This window comes from Petaurus breviceps, unplaced genomic scaffold (genome assembly GCF_028583685.1).
Source record: "Petaurus breviceps papuanus isolate PSGF00001 unplaced genomic scaffold, PetGlider_PUasm1.0 90760, whole genome shotgun sequence".
In the NCBI taxonomy this organism is placed as follows: domain Eukaryota; kingdom Metazoa; phylum Chordata; class Mammalia; order Diprotodontia; family Petauridae; genus Petaurus; species Petaurus breviceps.
This window is the reverse complement of record NW_027187338.1, coordinates 7,568,537-7,580,005: the sequence shown is the minus strand read 5'-3', so window position 1 is coordinate 7,580,005 and position 11,469 is coordinate 7,568,537.

Sequence of the window (11,469 nt, the reverse complement as noted above, 5' to 3'; positions counted from 1 at the left end):
TTTACATACATCAGTAATTTCATTGTATTTTGCTGTGAGGTGTTTTGGAAAATAATACTAACAAATAAACCAATTCAATTTTTAAAAATCCTCAAGATGGAAGAATTATAACAAAAGCAGATGATAAGTTTAAATCAGAAAACAGTTTTAACGCTGCAAGGAAAGGAAATATAAGGTTTGTTTCTGCAAAACATTCGTGATGGTCTGTGATGGTTTTAAGATGGCTTGCAACACACATGCCCAGTAATCAAGATGTTCAAACAGCAAGAATGAAACATCCATAACATCTTGATCATATGATTATATCAGACAATAATCACTAGCATTACATGACACTTTAAGGTTTGCAAAGCACTATGTACTTTGTACAAAGACACTGTACTCAGACACTTACTACCTGTGTGACCCTGGAAAAGTCATTTAACCCTGTTTGCCTCAGTTTCCTCATCTGTGAAATGAACTGGAGAAGGAAATGTCAACCTAGTCCAACAAAACCCCAAAGGGGGTCATGAAGAGTCAAACATAACTGAAAAATGACAAAACAACAATAAAAGTACATATGTGATCTCATTTGATCTTCACAACTCTGATAGATGCTAACATTTTCTTTATTTTGTAGATGAGGAAACTGAGGCAGACAAAGGTTAAGTGGAGGATCACATAGCTAATATCTGAGGTCAGATATGAAGTCAGGTCTTCCTGATTCCAGTTATAGAGCTCTGTGCCACCTGGCTGCTTAATGAAGCAGGGTAACAAAAATGAGGGAGCCACTTTAGAGTAGTATATAGTACGCGAATATGGGTATGGACAAGTATCTGATCATCTGTTGGTAATCAGTTTGCATTCAAATGTTGAACTCTTGTGGCAGTTTGGAAACAATTTGATGACAGGTTGAGAAACTGCAAACCCACATTGCACTTAGTCAAAAGCTGTCAGCATGGGGCTGTCATCACTGCACAAACACCAAAGCCATGTCTAGGATTGCTTCAGAAACAAACCTAAGACACTTCAAATATGCACACACTTGTTGTTACAGAGGGAAAATATATTTGTAACATAATTGGGTAATTACCTACTGCTTAAGATACCATTAAGGAATTTTTAGCACAAACACCTTGGACCATCAGGTTCATGAACAACTAAATGGAAACCATTGGACTAGAAAAACTCTAAGGACCCTTCAAGGCTCAAAAATCTACAATCCTATGGTTATCATTTTCCTTACGTTTGTTCAGCAAGCATAGGCAAGTAAACATGTCTATTGTGTGTCCCCTTGGGGTAGATTTGTTACTGACAAATTTGCCCAAAGGTTCTAGAATGTGGAGCAACAAGAAGATGTTTCAGTATTGCTGCTTGCCTGAGCTGATATCTCCAAGGCTATTCCCTCTTGCTCCGGTTGAAAGAGATAGTTTCCACGTGAGAGCAGGCAGTCATTCACCCAAGCATTCTGTGACACACGTGTCTCTGCAGAGCAGCCACAGCCATAATAATGCCAAGGAGCTGTTTCTAGGATGTCCAATGATTTTAAATCGCAGATTAACAGGCTACATTGCTGATAATCAGGCTGGGGACATCACTGACCACAAATCAACCAGTGGTGATCTTTTTTGGGACAGGGAAGGGGCCATTCGTGGGCCCTTCTCCAACCAAGACAGACTATCAAGTGGTCTAATATCTTGTCAGGAGGCTCCCTGGCCTCATCGGCTACCATAAGCTTACAAATGGTTATGTTATGCCCATGCTGACCTTTGGGTTGGGTAGGAGAAATCTAAAATTTTCACCAACCGAAAGGATTCATGAATATACCATGCTCTTTGCATACTCAATGTGGGATATAGTGATGGGGTGCTAAATAAAGGACAGTGAAGTTACATAATATGAGACACATAACTGGCAATATGTCATAGTGGATACAGAATTGACCTTGGAGCCAGGAAGACCTGAGTTCTGTTTTCTCCTTTGACACATATGATCCTGGGCAACTTACTTAGCTCTAGTGCCCCAGACAACTCTCTAAGACTTAAGCTACAGCAAAGGTGTTGACCTCAGTTGGTAGATGGACTTTCCTTATTTGGGGGTTTCCTAGATCAGTGAAATCACAGGTCCAATCCCTATCACTGTAAGTACAGATCACTACTGCTATACCCCAGGGTCTGCCAGACTATACTCTGGCCAATGTGCTCAGTAAACTAGTGGCTAGAACTTGGGGCAAAAGATAAAGGTTCTCCAGGGCATGTCATTGAAAAGATGTGCTGAAAAAGCAGAAATAATACAGGAAATGCTCCAGCCAAAAGGATCTCAAGTCAGAAAGGAATCCATTGCGGCTGTGAAGCTCCATAGATACTTGCCTTCCTCATCTTTGCTGGTGCCATTCTTTTATTCAGTTACTGAGGCTCAAAACATCCCAATGACAGTTGACTCTTCCCTCTTTTGCCCCAACACCACATCCATTGGGTTGCTAAGCCCTGTCTTCCATAACAACTCAGCCATCAGTGCTCTCGTCTCTACTCCCACAGCCAGCACCTTAGTTCTGGATCACCCCTTGCCTGGATCATTGGAAAAGACTCTTAACTGACTTCCCTCCAGTCTTTCCTCTCTTCAATACACCCTTCACACATCTCTTGTAGCATTCTGCATGATGCATAGGTCTGACTGCGTCACAATTCTGCTGAGTAAATTTCACTGGCTTCCTCTTTCCTCTGCTATACAAGAGCCTCACCCTGGCATTCAAAGTCCTCTACAATCTGGCTTCAGATTCTCTTTCTAGCCTGACCTCAAGCTATTTCACTTCATTTATTTATTCCATGTTCCATTCTGACTGCATTACTTACCACTGTCCATTCTTACCCCACCCTTTCCAGTGTCTGTGTATTCATGTGTCCCCCTCACTTGGAACAGTCTCATTCTGCTGAAATCATTCCTATAGCTTTCAAGGTCCAGCTTAGATGTCACTTCCTCCATGCTGCATTCTCTGATCCCTTCATCTACAAGTAATCCTTCCCTATTCCAATCTCTTATGAGTCTCTTTGGACCTCTCCTATGTACTGACTTGTATTACCGCCATTTGCATGGTTGTCCTACCCCAATACGAACTCACAAACTCCTTGACAAGATCTATGTCATTTTTCATCTCTGCATACTTAACACAGGACACAATGGGGGCTTAATAAGAGTTTGCTTAATTGAGTTGAATTGAATCTTCTTTTTAAGTAACTAAAGAGCCCAGGTAGGATAAGGTTTGAATGAAAGACAAACATAAAACATGAATCTTTTTTGTTTTTACATCACCTATATTTCTTTTCCCCCCACTTAATAGTATTTTATTCTTTCCAATTACATGCAGAGATAGTTTTCAACATTCACTTTTATACATATTTGAGCTCCAATTTTTTTCACTCCCTCCCTCCCCAAAATGGCACGCAATCTGATATAGGTTATACATGTACAATCATATTAAACATATTTCCACATTAGTCATGTTGTAAAAGAAGAATCAGAACAAAAGGGAAAAGCACCTATATTTCCTACTGTATTCCTCCCTATATATACTCTTTCTGGAGACCTGTCATTTAAACTAAATCTTGAAGAAGGGAAGAAAGGGGAAAAAAAAAGTTCAGCAGAACTAAATGACATATCCAGAAAGTCTGATGTTATCAGCAGCATCTCAGGCCCCTCCATGGTCCCCAAAGGATTCTTCTCGTATTTCGTACTTGGAGTCAAGCTTGGTTATTACAATTCCACAGCATTCGGTTTCTGCAATGGGAGGACTGGCCAACAAGGGCCCAGTCCTTAGGTACTTTCTTCAGGGACTGAAAACGTAGAAGAGAATGTCCTTTTGGCTTCAGAGGCTTTTGTATTTCTGTTCTTTTTTGGGGGGGGGGCAGTGGAATATATATATATATATATATATATATTCCCATTCTTGCTTTATCTTAGTAAATATCTCTCTTATAAAGTTAAGGTGATGGCATTTGGTTAACTCAAGGCAGATCACTGGTTAGTTGATATTGAGAAGATATTAACTATTAATGATAGTAGTGGGAATACCCTGCCTCAGGACAATAGGCAGCTAGGTGGCGCCGCAGTGCACAGATTGCAGGACTTTGAATCAGAAGGACTCATCTTCCTGAGTTCATATTTGAACTCAGACATTTACTAGCTGTGTGACCCTGGGCAAGTCACTTAACCTTGTTTGCTTCAATTTCCTCATCTATAAAATGAGCTGGAAAGGGAAATGGCAAAATGCTCCAGTATCTTTGTCACAAAAACCCCAATTGGGGTCACAGAGTCACACACAACTGAAACCACTGAACAACAATAATCTTTTGACAACTATTATAAGCTCTATTTGCTTCTTAAATTTTGTTTTATTGATACCTTTTGTTTTTCGATGCTTCCTAGTATCCTTTGCCCCAGTAGAAGCCGTTTGTAACAAAGAAAAAAAGTACAGAAAATCACTCAACATAGCAATGTTCTCTGTCAGAGTATGAAGCATTCAGCACCAGGGTTTCAGTTCCCCACCTCTCTAATGAGATGAAGGAATTTCAAACACTCAATCAGCAAACATATATTAAGTATCCACCATGTGTCAGGCGTTGTGTGAAGCACTGCAGATACAAAAAGCAGCAAAAAGCAGTCCCTGCCTTCAAAGGGCTGTGCGCTGCTCTCCATCTGCACTTTTTCCTCCCCCTTTCTTCTCTTCCTCTCTCCCTTTCTTTCCCTACCCCATTGTGGTGGCCCCTCCCTCCCTCCTCTTCTCTCTCCCTAACCTATCTCTCCTTTTTTTTTTTTTTTAAGCAATCGGGGTTAAGTAACTTGCTCAAGGTTACACGGCCAGTTATTTTTGGGTGTGGTGCTGAGTGTCTGAGCCCAGGATTCGATCTCCAGGTCGTCCCAACACTGGAGCCGGTGCTCTTACTCGCTGTGCTACCTGGTCGCCCCTCTATCTCTCCTTTCTGTCTCTGTCTCTTGTCTCTGTCTCTGTCTGTCTCTCTCTGTGTCTGTCTCCCGGTCTTTCTTCCCCCCTCCTCCCTTCCCAGCAGCTGTTTCTGGCCCTTTCTATAGCTCCTAGCTGGTCTCAGCCCAGCCTATTTTTGGTTGTTCTGATCAAACATGAAACTGCATTGGGGCGTGTGTGTGTGTGTGTGTGTGTGTACCCATGCACACAGAGTATATGTTTTATGTACATAAATACACACACACAGTGCCCCCAGTATAGGCTACTCTCTTAAAATGATTTCTATTTGAAAGAAAAGAGAAATGCATAGGCCTCTAGTTACTGAAATGTAATGGTGCTGAACAGCCACATAAAATGCATATTTACTGTGAAAGTATCGTTCATTCTTTCCATTCTGAAGGAGCTGCTCCCCCTCTCCTGGTCACTTCCCCTCTCTGTCACTTTCTTTCTTTCTTTCTTTTTATTTTTTTGCCTTTTTTGGGGGGGAGGGCAATTGGGGTTAAGTGACTTGCCCAAGGTCACATGGCCAGTAAGTGTTAAGTGTCTGAAGCCAGATTTGAAGTCAGGTCCTCCTGACTCCAGGGTCAGTACTCTATTCACTGAGCCACCTAGCCACCCCCTCTCCATCACTTTCAGTATCATTTGGGTACCCTCTGAGCTGGTCCCTTCTTTTCCATAGTCCAGACCATAAGGTATTTCACCTCCAGCCAGATCTTCCTTCCCCTGTGGCCCTATAAGTTGGGCACTGACCCACTGGGTCTTCTCAGCTCCATAATGTCTATACAAGTTTCAACTTTCTCTGGACTCCACTTCATGGTCCAGGGGCTTGGGCCTCTGGCCTCTTGGCCAATCAGAGGCACGGTTTCTGATAAACATTCCTCTCTCTGCCTCTTGACTTTCACCTCTAAAGCCTAGAATAGCCTGCTGGGTAATTAAAGGCTTGTTGACCCAACAACTACCAAACAGCCCAGGGGCTGGGCATAAGTGGGTTTCCCAGAGCCAAAGCTCTTTCTTTCTCCAATATAAATGAGACAGCAGGAAAAGGCTGGGAGACAGAACTAAGCCCAGGGTTCAAGGTCATCTCTTCCACCGGCTTAATCAGGTACTTGCCATTTCATATGACCAGCCTAAGCCTAAGCGAGCTTTGAACCTACCCAGGGTGAAACAGTAGAGTCCAGAAATGAAATGTGTGGTCTGAAGGAAAGTCAGGGAGATAGAACTCTGTAATTTGACTGGGCACCCACCAAACTGATCAGGCCTCTCAGGATGACCCCTGCTATAGCAAAAATGCAACTGTCTAGAGGCACTGAGGTGGCACAGTGACTGAAACACCCGGGGGGCCTGAAGCCAAGAAGATGCGAGTTCCAATCCCACTTCAAACATTTACTCTCTGGGCAAGTCACTTAACGTCAGTTTCCTCAAACATAAAACAGAGATAATGTTAACACCTCCCTCCCGAGGTTGCCGTGAGGATCAAATGAGATAATATTTATAAAGAGCTTAGTAAAAGCATTTAATAAATGCTTGTTCCCTTCCCCCCACCTCATCATCTTTCAAATTTCAGTGAAAATCCCACCATCTGCCAGAATTTCCCAGGCTGATGCTTGTGCCTTCCCCCTGAGATTATTTTCAATTGTTGTTTGCATGTTGTCTCCCCAATCTGATGGTGAAATCCTCGAGATCAGGCATTGTCTTTGGCCTTTCTTTGTATCCCCAGTGCATGGCACCTGGCCTTAATACATGCTTGTTGACTGACAGATTATTAAGCACCCACTGTGTACCAGGCACTAGGTTAAATGTTGGGGAGACAAAAAAAAGGCAAAAAACAGTCCCTGCTCTCCCCGAGCTGGATGGGTGCATGGCCAGGTAACGTCACAGCTGGCCCTCAACCCAGATCTCCTGACACCAAGTTCAAGGTTCTTTCTTCTTTCCAAGGCCACTGGGCTTCCAGGCTCTGAAGGACAGCAAAGGTCTGAGTCGTCCAGCAAGGCCCCAGCAAGGGTCATCAGTGTGTTACCCCACCTCTCTCCAACTCAGCACCCTCCCTACAGGTAACGGGCCCACGTGACTCCCAGGACTGGTCGGTGTGTGGCCAGGTCCAGGGAAAGCGAGGGCCCTGAAAAGCAGGAATCCTGTAATTGGGAGGGGTGGGTGTCAAGTCCATCCATCACCACCAGAGGGCTGCCCAAGGACATTATTTCAAGCGGCAGCCTTTGGCACCTCCTCCCCTCCAAGCTTTCCTTCCTCCAGTCTGTCACCTTCCTCTTCCCCATCCCACTACCCATAATACCCCTTACTTATTGTTTAACCTTAATGTGATGGAAAGGGCCCTTGTCCTGAAGTCCTGTTTGTGCCAATAAGGAACTGACTTTTACAACTGAGGAAACTGAGGCTCAGAGACAGTGGCATGCTGATAAATGTTTAACAAGCAGCTCTCAGGCATATTTCTCCTCTGGGGGAAAAAAGTTCACAAAACACACCTTTAAGTTTATTTATCAGCATTATTAACATTTTCTCTATCACTTTCTTGAGTCTGGATAATCAGCAAAGCCCTGATTTGTAGTGCATGCCCATTTCTGAGGTGTGAATGCTTTCACCAGCTGCTTCCAGCACACTCTTGCTTCAGAGAGGTTATGATTCTCTAGGAAGAGTCAGAGCTGAGATTCAGCCTAGGTCTCTGGATGCCAAGACAAAAGCTCTTTCCAGCAAAGTCCTTTCCTTTCCCTGGGCCTCAGTTTCCCTATCCCACCTCTGCCCTTTTGTGATTTTGCACACACTCATTCAAGGATACACTTTTTATCCGGGGGACTCCCTCCCTCAGACTGGGGACTTCCTTGGGGTGGAACTGATTTCCTCTTTACTAGTACCTTGTGTTGTCTTATTCCACTTAGAACATAAACTCTGGTACTGTTTCTGCTTGTATTTCTTTTTTTTTTTGATTGTTCATTTATTTATTTTTAGTTTTCAACATTCATTTCCCTAAGATTTTGAGTTCTAAATTTTCTTCCCCTCCCCTTTTTCCTCCCCAAGATGGCATGTAATCTGATACAGGTCTACATATATAATTCATACTAAACATTTTCACATTAGTCATGTTGTAAAGAAGAATTAGAAACAATGGGAGAAATCATGAGTAAGAATAAACAAAAAAAGAGACAGAGAACAAATAGTATGTTTTGATCTGCATTCAGACTCCATAGTTCTTTCTCTGGATGTGGATAATTTTCCATCACGAATCTTTTGGAGTTGTCTTAGATCCTTGCATTGCTTAGAAGAGCTAAATCTGTCAAACTTAGTCATTGCACAATGTTACTGTTACTGTGTACAATATTCTCCTGGTTCTGCTCACCTCACTCAGCATCAGTTCATATAAGTCTTTCCAGGATTGTCTGAAGTTCGTCTGTTCATCGTTTCTTCTAACACAATAGTATTCCATTACATTCATATACCACAATTTGTTCAGTCATTCCCTAATTGATGGGCATCCCCTTAACTTCCAGTTCTTGGCCACCACGCAAAAGAACTTTTATTTATATTTCTACACACAATGCTTAGCACTGTGCCTGCTATGTAACAACTGATTAGTAAATGCTTCTTACTTTGTTCAAGCCTTGTCTTTCCCTCAGCTCCTACTTGGAGACTTTGCACCTAAGGGGTGGGCTCAGTGCAGGGCAGGCACTGACCAACTTCTAGCACCTGCGCCTAGAGGATAGAAATAGGATGAACAGGGAGAAATTACAAAGAGGAAGATTTCTATTCAATTCAATTCAGTCAACATTTATTAAGCATCCACTATGGCTCCCATTGCGCTAAGAAGCAGAGATGCAAAAAGATACAAAAGAGCTCCTGCCTTCAAGGAACTTGCAGTCTAATGGAGGGGACAATATGCAAACAAAGATACACAAAACAAATGATATACGGAATAAATAGGAAATAGTTAAAAGAGAGAAAGCACTGCAATTAATGCCTGACCTCTTAAAGGTCAAGAAAAACTTCCTCACTGTCAGGTATGTCCAAGAGTGGAAGAGGCTACCTTTGGAGGAGGTGGGTTCCCCCTGCCTGGGGGTCTTCAAGAGAAGGCTCGATGACCACTTGCTGAGCAAGCTATAGGGGGGAAACTGAGCCAAGTACAGATAACAAGATGTCCACTGAGGACCCTTCTAGCTCTTAGACTTGAGGATTCTGGGGTTTCCCCCAAAGGCAGAATCAAGGTCACTCTTTGACCCCATCGGGAATCCCAGAGCCAGAGGATTGAGTGGGTGCTCTGAGAACGTCATCTACGGAACCTCAAGCCTAAATACCTTTTCTCAGAGAAATTTCTTCTCTGAACACTATGGAATGCTTATGATCCTGGTCCCAAACATAATTCACTTTAAAATAAAGCCTAATGTTGCATTTGTTTCTCTGTCACCATATCAGACAAATTGCACTTGTGGTCCACTAAAACTCCCAGATCTTTTTCAGGTGAACTTCTGGCTAGTTGAAACTTTCCCATCTTGTACTTGTGAAACTGGTTTCCTCCACCCAAGTGTAAGACTTTACATCTGATCCTATTAAATCTTATCTTATTAGATACAGCTCTATGTACTAGCCTGTTGAGAAAATTTTAGATGCCAGCTCTTTCCTCTGGTGAGTTATTTATTCCTTCCAGCTTTGTGTCAGCTGCAAATCTGATAAATATGTGACCCGAGTCATTGATAAAAAGTGTGAAAAGAGCATATCCCTGGGATATTCCACTAGAGACCCTCTTCCAAATTGACAAGCCCTCAATGACAAGCCTGAGTTCAAATGATTTTATGTCCTTATCACCCTGTGGATCTCCCCTGCATAGCCTTCCTGCCTCTTCTTTGTGTCTGTCAAGTTGATTTTTCTGTTCCTATTAATAGTAGACCCTTCTGAGATGCTATCCATACCCCCCCCCCACTATGAGGAGTTGAGATCTAGACGGAGAACTAGGAGAGACCACAGAAGTCATGTAATTTAACTCCCTCATTTCACAGATGAGGAAATCGAGGCCCATGGAGATTGTAACTTACCTCAGGACATTAGCTAATGGTACAAGTAGTAAGTGGAAGAATCGTGATTTGAACCTGGGTCCTATGACTCAAAATCCATCCCTCTTCCTATTGTTCCAGGTTGAATGCAAATGGTCCTTCTCTTCATAGGAAACCAAAGAAAACTGAGATTAAGAAGCATTTATTACAACCAGAAATGAGAACATAGAGTATTTACCAGCCAGCCCCAAAGGCTCCTAAAAACTCAGTGAGGAAGGGGAACAGATACATTGGTAGTAGCTGTGAATGAGAGGCTGATGCAGATAGATATTTTAATACAGACTAACTTCCTTTCCATAATATTGCAAATTTTATTTCTTACTTTCCTCAAAGTACTTGCCCTCTGGTGGAGAAAACGCAGAGATTATCCCATTTTACAGAGAAGGACACACAAAATAGAAATGTCTTCTCTAGGGTCACATGGATACAGACAGGTGGCCTGGCACCAGGTCTGGAGTTAGGAAGACTCATCTTCCTGGGTTCAAATCCAGTCTCCAGACACTTACTTGCTGTGTGACCCTGGGCAAGTCGCATAACCCTGTTTGCTTCAGTTTCCTCACCTATAAAATGAGCTGGAGAAGGAAATGGCCAATCACTCCTGTATCTTTGCTGAGAAAACCCCAAATGGAGTCCCAAAGAGTAATAACAACAATAAAAGGTCACATGGGTCATAACTAGACTTAACCCAGGTCTCCTGACTCCAAAACCAGGGATCAATTAACTACATACTATACCATAAGGGCACTTGCACTTGTAACCAGGAGAACCAGGGTCTGAATTCTCAGGAAAATGTAACACTTCAGAAGAAGGTATGTGGCCTTGGGCAAGGCATTCCCCTTCACTGGGGAAAATAATACTTGTATTCTCTACTTCCCAGGGTCATTGTAAGAAAAGTGTTTCTAATAGAACAGCAGCTCCTTGAAAAGGCACCTCCCTCCCTTCTTTGCGGAGAAGAAAGATAATGGGTGTGGAATGTTTTGGGTACCAGAGGGGGCAGATTTTAATGTGTTCCTTAATTTTGCTGACCTACATTCTTTCTCTTTTTAAAAATTCTTTCTTTATTCTTCCCTCTGGAAAAGAGGAGAGGGACATAAATATTGGGAAATAAAGGTGATGCAAAAATAAAATATATCAAAAAATTAGAAACAAATACAAAATGCATGAAAATTCGAACCTCCCACCCTCTTTCCAGGAGCACGTTAAGCGTTAGCATGGAACACAGCACGTACCATCTGGCTTATTCAATTTATTGGAGAGCTTTCCTTGTCTGCTTTTTTTTTTCTTTCTCTCTTTTTTTCTTCTTTATTTTGAAGAATAGCTTTCTGGGGGGAGAAAGGAGGATCTATTAGAAAATGAATGTGAGGGGTGGCTAGGTGGTGCAGTGAATAGAGCACTGGCCCTGGAGTAAGGAGGACCTGAGTTCAAATAGGGCCTCAGACACTTAAACTTACTAGCTGT